The 13311-nt window shown below is 44.6% G+C and overlaps 1 protein-coding gene across 1 annotated transcript in view; it reads left to right on the top strand.

Annotated features, from left to right (window-relative positions):
- Nucleotides 1–3342: 3342 nt before the first annotated feature.
- Nucleotides 3343–13311, top strand: part of LOC106583036 (chemokine-like protein TAFA-1) — a 264250-nt gene continuing 254281 nt past the window's right edge. The window contains exon 1 of the mRNA XM_014166794.3: nucleotides 3343–3983. The gene's annotated coding sequence lies outside the window, so the exon portion shown is untranslated. The remainder of the gene's footprint in view (nucleotides 3984–13311) is intronic.

Below are 13311 nucleotides of genomic sequence, written 5' to 3'. Positions count from 1 at the left end.
CACACACACACACACACACACACACACACACACACACACACACACACACACACACACACACACACACACACAGTCTTGTACAGCTAACTTTGTGGAGACACAATTCAGCCCCATTCAAAATCCTATTTTTCCTAACTCTAAATCTAACCCTAACTCGTACTCTTACCCTAACCTTAACCCTAACCAAATGTCCCCAGTTGGTCCAATTTTTGTTGTGTTTATGCAACAAATGTTAATGCATCGAATCGTGTCGCATTGAACCATATCGCATCGATTCGTTCTCTAATCAATAAATTGTTTCAAACTTAAACGTATCATTCATGTATCATATCAGAGCCTATGTATCTAGATATAGATCAAATCGTGTTTAAAGGGAAAGATGCACATCACTAATAAGTTGGTTTCAGTTTCTGTGAAATGTCAGTCTGTGTCACACCTGCTCCCGCTCCCTGGCGCTCGAGGGCACCAGGCTACCCATCATTATACACACCTGTTACCATCATTATGCACAGCTGTGCTCATTGGACTCACCTGGACTCCCTCACTTTGTTGATTGTCCCTGCATATATGTCTGCTCCTCTGTGTTGTTCCCTGTAGTAGCATTGTTTGTCGTGTCATATCTATGTCCAGACGTGTCACAAGCGTCGATGAAAGGGGACCAAAGCGCAGGGGGTAAAGTGCTCATCTTCTTTTATTATTTATTAAAGTGAACACTTAAACAAAAATAACAAACCGCATTGTTTTGCGCTTTGAGGAGCGTCGTTGGAGGCTCCGGGCTGAGGAGCGTCGCTGGAGGCTCCTGACAGGGGAGCATCGCTGGAGGCTCCTGACTGGGGAGCGTCGCTGGAGGCTCCGGGCTGAGGAGCGTCGCTGGAGGCTCCTGACAGGGGAGCGTCGCTGGAGGCTCCTGGCTGAGGAGCGTCGCTGGAGGCTCCGGGCTGAGGAGCGTCGATGGAGGCTCCGTGCTGAGAAGCGTCGCTGGAAGCAGATTGCGCGGAGCAGGCACAGGACGTACTGGGCCTTGGTGGCGCACTGGAGTTCTGGCGCTCAGGGCAGGCACAACCCATCCTGGCCCGATGCTGACTATAGCCCGGCAAGGGCGGAGCGCTGGCACAGGACAAACTGGGCTGTGCTGGGGAATGCGGGGCACCGTACCTGGAGCAGGCGTAGGATATCCTGGGCCCAGGATTCTCACTGGAGGTCTGACACTTACAGCTAGCATAACCCATCCTGGCTCAATGCTCACTCTAGCCCGGCAAGGGCGAAGCGCTGGCACAGGACGAACTGGGCTGTGCTGGGGAATGCAGGGTATCGTGCGTGGAGCAGGCGTAGGATATCCTGGGCCGAGGAGCCGCACTGGAGGCCAGATACGCTGAGCCGGCGCACTTTTTCCTGGCTGCCGGCTAGCTGTCCCACGACACCGTTGAGGAGCCTGTATCGACCACACAGGGCTCTGAGTGCATATGGGCAACATGGTGCGCATTCCTCCATACTGCCTAGCTCCTCCCCCTGTGCGTCTGCTCCGTCATGCGCTTTCCACCAGTCCCTTTCTCCGGAATCCAGCGTAGTCATCCGCTCTTGACTCTCTTGGAGGCTCTTGGCTGCTTGGTCTTCTTTGGGTGGGTGGTTCTGTCACAAGCGTCGATGAAAGGGGACCATAGCGCAGCGGGTAAAGTGCTCATCTTCTTTTATTATTTAATAAAGTGAACACTTAAACAAAAATAACAAACCGACAATCAACAGTTCCGTAAGGCACATAGGCTATACCGAAAACAACCACCCACAAACCCAAAGGAAAAATCAGGCTGCCTAATTATGGCTTCCAATCAGAGACAACGAAGGACACCTGCCTCTGATTGGAAACCATACTCGGCCACAAATAGAAAATGAACGTTGGTACGTTGGGCTTGGATTCCGCCACAGATGGAACTAGGGGTGCCTAAGCTGGCTCGTCGGGCTGTCACGCCCTAGCTGGCTCGAGAGGTTTCCTTGCCTCGATTGGCTCGGCAGGTTCCCATCCCAAGTCATGCTTCAGCTGGCCCATGGGGCTTCTACGCCACAGCGGGATCGTCAGGCTGTTACGCCTCAGCCGGATCATCAGGCTTCTATGCCTTAGCCGGTTTGTCCAGCGTCCATGCCTCGGCCGACCCGCCCAGGTGGGACGCCGGGTGGCGCCCCTAGAGGGGGGGTACTATCACGCCTGCTTCCGCTCCCCCAGGCTACCCGTCATTATACGCACCTGTTACCATCATTACGCGCAGATGCGCTCATTGGACTCTGGACTTGGACTCCCTCACTTTGTTGTTTGCCCCTGAAAATATATGTCTGCTCCTCTGTGTTGTTCCAAACAGCATTGTTTGTCGTGTCGTGTTTATGTCCAGATGCTGTTCTTGTTCCGTTGCATGTCCTTCTATATTAAATGGTTCACTCCCTGTACCTGCTTCTCATCTCCTGTGTTGGGCGTTACAGTCTGGGAGAGAGCTTTGTCAGGTGTGGCTGATTGGCATAAACATAGCCGGTTCACAGTAAGTCTAGCTAAAGGTGAATTCCTACATAGAGGGAGTTAGGTGGTCAATCCCCTATTTTACACACTCCATTTCCTTCTATAAACACTGTTGGTTGGTTTCCTTCTGCCTGACTGTGGACTAGCAACAACAACACGAAAACCAATGGACATCTATGCCACTGAGCCAGCAGATTCAGTTTGTGACTGAACATCGGGTGAATGCTCGCTCACTACGCCAGCTGTGGCAGATGCAACTTTGTTTGGGAGGTGTGAAACGGCAAGAGGATCTGGGTGCTAAACAAAGCGTCAATGCCACCACAAAAACAGGCAAGCCAGCAAAGCAGCCAGCGCTGGATAATGTGGTGATTACAGAGCTTGGATGAGGCAAACTCCCTTCTATTAAAAGCATCATGCTCTGAGCATATTTCAATCTCCGTTTAAACGCTGGATGGCAATGAGTAAAAGAGGCACATTCACCCCTCCTTCACACACACACACACACACACACACACACACACACACACACACACACACACACACACACACACACACACACACACACACACACACACACACACACACACACACACACACACACACACACACACACACACACACACACACACACAAAAGGACACACACTCAGTGACAAGCATTCCAGCTGTAAAGCACAGAGCATCATGTCTCGAGTGGAGGGGGGTTAATTGGCATGCTTCATTCGATGATAGTCTCGATGCAGAAGTGGGCAGTCTTGCTTTAAGACATGTGATCCAGCTCTCTCGCTCTCTCTCCCGCTCTTCCTCTCTCCCTCTCTTTCTCACCCTCTCTCTCTTGCTCTCTCTCTCTCTATGGACATTCCCTCTCTCTCCCTTTCGCTCTCTGGCTGGGCTGTATTGTAATACACATATAGACACTACTTAGTGCTTTGGAAAGAGGGTTGAGCCTCACACACACAACCAGAGCAGCTTCTCAATGGGGGGACGGAGCCAAGAGGAGACAGGACTATCGTTCCGCTGGAGCCAATCTCCATCCGTGTCTGAGAAGTGAGGAGGCAAATTAACTCCCTGTCGTCACGAGGGGGCTTTCATCCTCACAGGAGTAAGAAGAGAGAGAAAAGGGAGAGGGAGAAAGAAGGAGAGAAAGGAGCTGCTGTCTGCGCTGATATAAAGGTGACCTGAGCAGCTTTCCATCCTGTAAACCCTGGCTAGTTTGTGACAGAGTGTCGTGGCTGTGAGCTGAGGAGGTTTCTGGTGACTGCACTCTCAGGATTTCAGACGGACAGTGAGAGGAGGGAGCCGAAACAACAGAGCTCCTCAACCTCTTATCCTGCAGCGCTGTGCTCATTTACACCTGGATCTTTGTTGGGAATCTCTGGCCTCAGACTATGGATGGATTTAAGACAGTGTTTTGAGTCTGTTGGACAGACGGTGATACTGACAGCAGGGCTCCTTTTCTTCTGACCAGACAGACAACTCAGGTAAAGGGTGTGGGGCTATTCTTTGGGACTCTGTTGGTGATTTGTGATTATATTCTGTTCCTTTTGAAAATGTACTTTAATTTAAACAATCGGATTATGGAGCTCTTTTAAGATAAGGTTTAGCTGTCATGTTTGTAAGAAGTGGAAGGGCTCCAGGAGCCACTGTATTAAGATGACAGGTATGAGCTGTGAGCAACAGACAGGCAGAGCATGTGACATGACCTGCATACATGTGTGGGATTGAACTACTGTATGGTTTAATGAGGAGTGTAGGCTATGGACATTCCAGATATGGCGCGTTTTTGGACATTTCCTGTTGCCTGATATGCTGAAAGTGCCATGCAGTTCTAAGTAGGGCAGAGATGTCAGTCTTATGCTGCTACTTATGGAACACAATAGGCTGTAATATGCAAATGTTCTAGCCCAGACCAAGTTGCTTTTTAGAGTCTATTCTTTATTCATTTTAATGCAAGGCTATATTACAAACAGTTATTAGTCTTTATTGAGATGTGAAATTGACACATGAAATCCATATCAAGTCTATTCCATTGACATTTTTATACAGGCTATCCTAAGCTGAACCGTATCAAAGGCATTTACTTACCATGTAAAATTGCCCCTTTACAACCATGTTGTAGGGAAAGCTAAACATCAGCAGGAAGCCTATCTTGTGCAGAGACGGTGCGCAGGTGTGTCCGAGCAGGGGCCATTGCACTACGTGTCTCGTCTAAATTGGACGGACATTGGATGCTTGTAAGAAAGGCAATGTAACATCCATTCCACAACCATCAAGGCGATATAAATCAATGGTCTAATTAGACCACAAATAGACAACCAAACGGCTCGTTAAACAGGCGCAAATGGCCAATCCTGCATGAAGTGCGCATTGGTTCTTTATTCATCAAAAACCACAAGAGGTAGGGATTCAAACTAAAAGTCATGTGTAAATGAATTGCTTTACATAGCACTGACATGGTGATTTAAATTGTTTTATGTGGCTACAATTAACTCGTGAAAGTTGTCCATTTACATTGAAATTCATAGGCCTAAGCCTGTGTGGTCCAAATATCTTTCTGGGTCCCCTCTCCATCCGTATTCTCTCGCGCTGTCGGTCAAGACAACATTCCTTATTTGACATAAATGCATGCTGACAGTCCAAGAGTTGCTCAGAGCTGAACTGAAAGGAGGGGAGGACCGAAAGAGCAGCTTCTTCTCTTCATGCCATTGTTCAGGTTAAAGATTCCGTTTTTTTTTCAGGAACAAGGCAGTTTGCCAGAGAGAAACACAGCGCTGTAAAAAGCATTCCCTGGGGAACAGTTCACATTTCCACAAAACTGCGGATTACAGCGGATTTATTGCAGGAGAGGGGATTACAATATGCCGTTAATAATTATATGATTAATTTCTGCTTGTTGAATATTCAGTAGGCTAGTCTCAATGTCATTTCAGGGTAGATGAAGGTCTACTTTTTCTCAAACTGACATACACATACCAAATTTCTAGCCTATAATTTGGAGAGAAAAAAATCTAGATAGGCAGCTACACAGCCAGAGTATGTGATAGCAACAGAATAGTCTAAATAGGCTACATGTGTAAATGATTCCCCACTTCAAATAGTCTTTGAAGCAATTGTTTTCACAATTTAGAAATGTGAAACTCTTATTCAGTAATAACTCAGAAGTGGTGTAAAACAGGCATTATAGCCGACTAAGCACGGACCGACTCCGAGGTCTTTTGAAGGTCTGTTTTTGGTGGTGTCTGGACCGGATGTTTTGTGGGTCTGGACCGGCCTTGATTTCACAACCAATCTGAACTAATCATAGACCTAAAGTACCATTCAAAAGTTTGCAAACACCTACTCATTCAAGGGTTTTTCCTTTATTTTTTACTATTTTCTACATTGTAGAATAATAGTGAAGACATCAAAACTATGAAATAACACATATAGAATCATGTAGTAACCAAAAAAGTGTTAAACAAATCAAAATATATATTGAAATTTGATATTCTTCAAAGTAGCCACCCTTTGCCTTGATGACAGTTTTGCACACTCTTGGCATTCTCTCAAACAGCTTCACCTGGAATGCTTTCCCAACAGTCTTGAAGGAGTTCCCACATATGCTGAGCAGTTCTTGGCTGCTTTTCCTTCACTGTGCGGTCCAACTCATCTCAAACTATCTCAATTGGGTTGAGGTCGGGTGATTGTGGAGGCCAGGTCATCTAATGCTGCACTCCATCACTCTCCTTTTTGGTCAAATAGCCCTTACACAGCCTGGATGTGTGTTGGGTCATTGTCCTGTTGAAAAACAAATGATAGTCCCACTAAGCGCAAACCAGATTTGATGGCATATCGCTGCAGAACGCTGTGGTAGCCATGCTGGTTAAGTGTGCCTAGAATTAGAAATAAATCACTAACAGTGTCACAAGCAAAGCACCCCCACACCTCTCCCTCCGTGCTTCACAGTGGGAACTACACATGCAGAGATCATCCGTTCACCTACTCTGTGTCTCACAAAGACACGGCGGTTGGAAACAAAAATCTCAAATTTGGACTCATCAGACGAAAGGACAGATTTCCACCGGTCTAATGCACATTGCTCATGATTCTTTGCCCAAGCAAATCTCTAATTATTTTTGGTGTCCTTTAGAAGTGTTTTTTTTCGTAGCTGGTTGAAAGAATGTCAATAGTGTTCAAAGCTGTCATCAAGGCAAAGGGTGGCTACTTTGAAGCTACTTTGAAGAATATCAAATATAAAATATATATTTGATTTGTTTAACATTTTTTGGTTACTACATGATTCCATATGTGTTATTTCATAGCTTTGATGTCTTCACTACAATTCTACAATGTAGAAAATAGTAAAAATAAAGAAAACCCATGCACTGAATAGGTGTGTCCAAACTGTTGAATGGTACTGTATATGTTTGGTTCAGATTTTGTCCTGTCCGGCCTTGATTTCAAAGTCCACAGACATACTGTCCGTACCAGCTTTGATTTGGCCCAAACATAGACGTCTATAATTGGTTCAGATTGGTTCAGTCCGGACCTGACCAAATCTGAACCAATCATAGACATCTATGTTTCACAAGTTTGGACAGCACAGTGCAGTAGAGCACAGCAGACTACAGTACATTACAGTAAAGTATAGTAAAGAAACAGTCTACAGTACTGTAGAGTACAGTACAGTAGATTACAGTAAAGTAAAGAAAGCGTACTGTGCTCTAGTAGGGATGTGCATCTTTCCCCTTGAAGACGATTCGATTCATATCTAGATACTGTACATGGGCTCCGATTCAATACAGGAATAATATGCTTTAGTTTGAAATGATTCAGTGCAATTCGGTTTGATTAGAGGAACGATTTGGTTCGATGTGATATGATCCGACACACTAACATTTGTTGCATAAACGTGTGTGTGTGTGTGTGTGTGTGTGTGTGTGTGTGTGTGTGTGGTGTGTGTGTGTGTGTGTGTGTGTGTGTGTGTGTAAATGATTTAAATGTCTATGGTGTTTGTAAGCACCTGAGCTGATCCATAAAGTCACGTTCGCTATCTTCAAATTCCCTGTCGTAAATTAACCAAGGCGCAGCGTGCCGGTAATTCCACATTCTTTTAGTGAAGTGAAACTGAACAAAACAAAAACCAGGTAAACAGAATCGAACGTGACGCTACTGAGGCGCACACAAAACACACACAGAAAAGGCTGCCTAAGTATGATTCCCAATCCGAGACAACGATAGACAGCTGCCTCTGATTAGGAACCATACTTGGCCAAACACAAAGAAATACATGACATAGAATGCCCACCCCACATCACACCCTGACCTAACCAAAGTAGGGGAAATAAAACGTCTCTCTCAGGTCAGGGCGTGACAGTACCTACAGTACCCCCCCCCCCCCAAAGGTGCGGACTCCCGGCCGCAAACCTGAACCTTTCGGGGAGGATCCGGGTGGGCATCTACCCATGGTGGCGGCTCCGGTTCGGGGCGTAGCCCCGGCTTTTGTCCCCCACATACATCACACCCTGACCTAACCAAAATAGAGGAAATAAAACGTCTTTCTCAGGTCAGGGCGTGACACATAAGGTAGACTGGGCATCTACAACCCCACTATCAGATTAGGGGGAGCAATGTATAGGCTACTTTTTGTCCACTTTTGATCTGAAATCACCATCACCCACTAATTAACTTGTCGTTTTTGCAGATTAAAAGTAATTCAGCTAGTAATGTATCAATATTTATCTTAAGGAATTTGCTATGACATAGCAAATTAATTGATAGAACAAATCAAATGGTTTTGACCATTTACACATTTTTACTGGAGTGAGATTCCTCCCACATTGACCATGCAGTGTCAAGGCTGTGGGTAACTGGTGAAAGGAGTCAGACACAGGAGAACTGAGATGCGTGGACAAGGTATTTAATACCGGATAACACCAGTATAAACACAATACTACGGTGCAGGAAAAATACCGGTACCACGAAATAAACGGGCGTAATAACAAAACCAGGCAACAAAATACCAGCCGTCAGTAACAGCCTGAACAATAGAACAAACACGCACACAAACATGGGGGAAACCAGAGTGCTGAATAATGAACACATAATGGGGGAATTGAAACCAGGTGTGTAGAAAACAAAGACAAAACAAATAGAAAATGAAAAGTGGATCGGCGATGGCTAAAAGGCCGGTGACGTCGACCGCCGAGCTCCGCTCGAAGAAGGAGAGGGACCGACTCCGGCGGAAGTCGTGACATGCAGTCACAAAAGTGATTGCTGTCCTAGTTATGGAACTAGGACAGCAACTTTACCCTGTATATCTAAAAATGACCATATACACTGATTGTTTGAAGCAAAAGTACCAAAACTATTGCTCATTCTGAACCTGAACAATCAAAACAAAATCTAATGTGTTCACTGTGGGGACGACAACGGAAATGGTCAGATGACGCAGATGCTAAGCTACAGGACTGTTTTGCTAGCATAGACTGGAATATGTTCTGGAATTCTTCCGATGGCATTGAAGAGTACACCACATCAGTCACTGGCTTCATCAATAAGTGCATCGATGACTTCGTCCCCACAGTGACCATACGTCCATTTCCCAACCAGAACCCATGGATTACAGGCAACATCCGCATGGAGCTAAAGGCTGGAGCTGCCGCTTTCAAGCAGTGGGACGCTAATCCGGACACTTATTAGAAATCCTGCTACGCCCTCAGATGAACCATCAAACAGGCAAAGCGTCAATATAGGACTATGGCTCTGATGCTCGTCGGATGTGGCAGGGCTTGAAAACTATTATAGACTACAAAGGGAAACCCAGCTGTGAGCTGCCCAGTGACGCGAGCCTACCAGACGAGCTAAATGCTTTTTATGCTTGCTTTGAGGCAAGCAACACAGAAGCCTGTATGAGAGCACCAGCTGTTCCAGATGACTATGTGATCACGCTCTCCATAGCCGATATGAGCAAGACTTATAAACAGGTCAACATTCACAAAGACGCGGGTCCAGACGGATTTCCAGGACTTGTACTCAATGCATACGCGGACCAACTGGCGTGTGTCTTCGCTGACATTTTCAACCTCTCCCTGGCTGAGTCTGTAATACCTACATGTTTCAAACAGACCACCACAGTCCCTGTGCCCAAGAAAGCGAAGGTAACCTGCCTAAATGATTATCGCCCCATAGCACTCACGTTGGTAGCTATGAAGTGCTTTGAAAGGCTGGTCATGGTTCAAATCAACACCATCATGCCGGAAATTCTAGACCCACTCCGATTCACATACCGCCCCAACAGATCCACAGATGAATCAATCTCATACGCAATCCACACTGCCCTTTCCCACCTGGACAACAGGAACACCTATGTGAGAATGCTGTTCATTGATTACAGCTCAGCGTTCAACACCATAGTGTCCACAAAGCTTAACACTAAGCTAAGGACCCTGGGACTAAACACTTCCCTCTGCAACTGGATCCTGGACTTGCTGACGTGCCACCCCCAGGTGGTAAGGGTAGATAACAACACATCCACCATGCTGATCCTCAACACTGGGGACCCTCAGGGGTGCTTGCTTAGTCCCCGCCTGTACTCCTTGTTCACCCACAACTGTGTGGCCAAGCACTACTCCAATACTACTCCAAGTAGGCCTGATCACTGACAGCAATGAGAGGAGGTCAGAGACCTGGCTGTGTGGTGCCAGGACAACAACCTCTCCCTCAATGTGATCTAGGCAAAGGAGATGATTGTGGACTACAGGAAAAGGAGGACCGAGCACGCCCCCATTCTCATCGATGGGGCTGTAGCGGTGCAGGTTGAGAGCTTCAAGTTCCTTGGTGTCCACACCACCAACAAACTAACATGGTCCAAACACACCAAGACAGTTGTGATGAGGGCACGAGAAAACCAATTCCCCCTCAGGAGACTGAAAAGATTTGGCATGTGTCCTCAGATCCACAAATGGTTCTACAGCTGCACCATCGAGAGTATCCTGACAGGTTGTATCACTGCCTGGTATGACAACTGCTTGGCCTCCGACCACAAAGCACTACAGAGGGTAGTGAGTAAGGCCCAGTATATCACTGGGGCCAAGCTTCCTACCATCCAGGACCTCTATACCAGGCGGTGTCAGAGGAAGACCCTAAAAATTGTCAAAGACTCCAGCCACCCTAGTCATAGACTGTTCTCTCTGCTACCGTATGGCGGTACCGGAGCGCCAAGTCTACGACAAAAAGGCTCCTTAGCAGCCTCTACCCCCAAGCCATAAGACTGCTGAACAAATCAACTAATCATATACCCCCCCCCCTTTGTTATTACACTGCTGCTACTCGCTGTTTATTATCTATGCATAGTCACTTTACAAATTCCCTCAAATAACCTGTACCCCCACACATTGACTCAGTACCCCCTGTATATAGCCTCATTATTGTCATGTAAATGTATTGTGTTGCTTTTTGATTGACTTGATTTTTTTACTTTAGTTTATTTAGTAAATATTTTATTAACTATTTATTGAACTGCATTGTTGGTTAAGGGCTTGTAAGTAAGCATTTCACTGTAAGGTTGTATTCGGCGCATGTGACAAAAAAAGTGATTTGATTTAATACAGCAAATTAACTTTTTATCCTTAATACAAAGTCTTATGTTTGGGGCAAATCCAATACAAAACATTACTGAGTATCTGAGTGCTTGTAATCATTAAGGACTGAGGAGTTTTTCAGGATAAAAAATTAACTAAATAATGCTAAGCACTGGCAAAATCCTAGAGGAAAACCTGGTTCAGTCAGCTTTCCACCAGACACTGGGAGATGAATTCAACTTTCACCAGGACAATAACCTAAAACACAAGTCCAAATCTACACTGGATTTGCTTACCAAGAAGAATGTAAATGTTCTTGAATGGCCAAGTTACAGTTCTTGACTTAAACCTACTTGAAAATCTATGGAAAGGCCTGAAAATGGTTGTCTAGAAATGACCAACAACCAATTTGACAGTGCTTGAAGAATTTTGAAAAGAATAATGGGTAAATATTGCACAATCCAGGTGTGGAATGCTCTTAGAGACTTACCCAGAAAGACTCACCGCTGTAATTACTGCCTAAGTTGCTTCTACAAAGTCTTGACTTATGAAAATTAGATATTTCTGTATTTCATTTTAAATACATTTGCAAAAATGTCTAAAAACATGTTTATCATTATGGGGTATTGTGTGTCGACGGGTCAGCAAAAATATCTGTTTAATCCAATTTTAAATCAGGCTGTAACACAACAAAATGTGAAATAAGTCAAGGGGTATGAAAACTTACTGAAGGCACTGTAGATAAACAAAAACATATCACAGCCATAGCAAATAATTCTGTATCTGTTACTGAGAATGTTATTGTAGTTGAATTGGTGTGTTGGTTTATTGTGTAGGTTGGACTACTTTGAACATCATCTGTGCCAGTTTTAAAGCTTTTGAAATAGCTAACATAAGTGAATGTGACAGATGGGAGCAATAATAAATATTCTATGTAATCTTCATTTGGCTCCTCTTTCCTAAATTAAATGCCAAAAAAATAATATTATTGTGATAATGCTTACTTCATTGAGAATGTACGTGCAGTTGGTCATAGAATCACAAACCCCAAAATATGCATTTTCAACATCCGTAAATTCCATATTTTCAATTTTTATTCAGAACTGAAAATTAACCTGATTTCATGGTCCGGAAAATACGTATTTTCAATGTCCGGAAAATAAGTCCTTTCATCTTTCATTCAGAACTGAAAATGAACCTGATTTCAATGTCCGGAAAATACGTATTTTCAACGTCTGGAAAATACAGTATGTATTTAAAATGTCAGAAAAACACGTTTTTTCACCTTTATTTCAGAACCTAAATTGAGCCAACTTCAATGTCTTTTCAGCTTCATTTTGCTTACTGGGAGGTCTCTTTAGGTCTGCTGAATCTTTGCCATTTATCAATACTATAACATAAAAAACTACCAAGAGGACAACACAACGGCAATCTGTGCCATACTATGGTCCAAACGGGTTTCACGAACAAGGGAGATGGCGAGAAGGCGCTGGACAACAATCTTTCAGTTGAAGTCAGGTATTTTCTTTTACGGCAATTGATCAGTGTTCAGCAGTCGACTTGATATAAAAGGTGTCAATATTTATTTTATTTGTATTTTATTTCACCTTTATTTAACCAGGTAGGCTATTTGAGAACAAGTTCTCATTTACAACTGCGACCTGGCCAAGATAAACAAAGCAGTGTGACACGAACAACAACACAGTGTTACACATGGAATAAACAAACATACAGTCAATAACACAATAGAGAAAAAAAGTCTATATACAGTGTGTGCAAATGAGGTAAGATAACGGAGGTAAGGCAATAAATAGGCCATAGTGGGGAAATAATTACAATTTAGCAATTAACACTGGAGTGATAGATGTGCAGAAGATGAATGTGCAAGTAGAGATACTGGGGTGCAAAGTAGAAAGAAAAAAAAATAACAGTATGGGGATGAGGTAGTTGGATGGGCGATTTACAGATGGGCTATGTACAGGTGCAGGCATCTGTGAGCTGCTCTGACAGCTGGAGCTTAAAGTTAGTGAGGGAGATATGGGTCTCCAGCTTCAGTGATTTTTGCAAATCATTCCAGTCATTGGCAGCAGATAACTGGAAGGAAAGGTGGCCAAAGGAGGAATTGGCTTTGGAGGTGACCAGTGAAATATACCTGCTCGAGCGCGTGTTACGCGTGGGTGCTGCTATGGTGACCAGTGAGCTGAGATAAGGCGGGGCTTTACCTAGCAAAGACTTATAGATGACCTGG

This window comes from Salmo salar, chromosome 22 (genome assembly GCF_965601325.2).
Source record: "Salmo salar chromosome 22, fSalSal1, whole genome shotgun sequence".
Lineage (NCBI taxonomy): Eukaryota > Metazoa > Chordata > Actinopteri > Salmoniformes > Salmonidae > Salmo > Salmo salar.
This window is presented reverse-complemented; position numbering and strand designations above follow the sequence as displayed.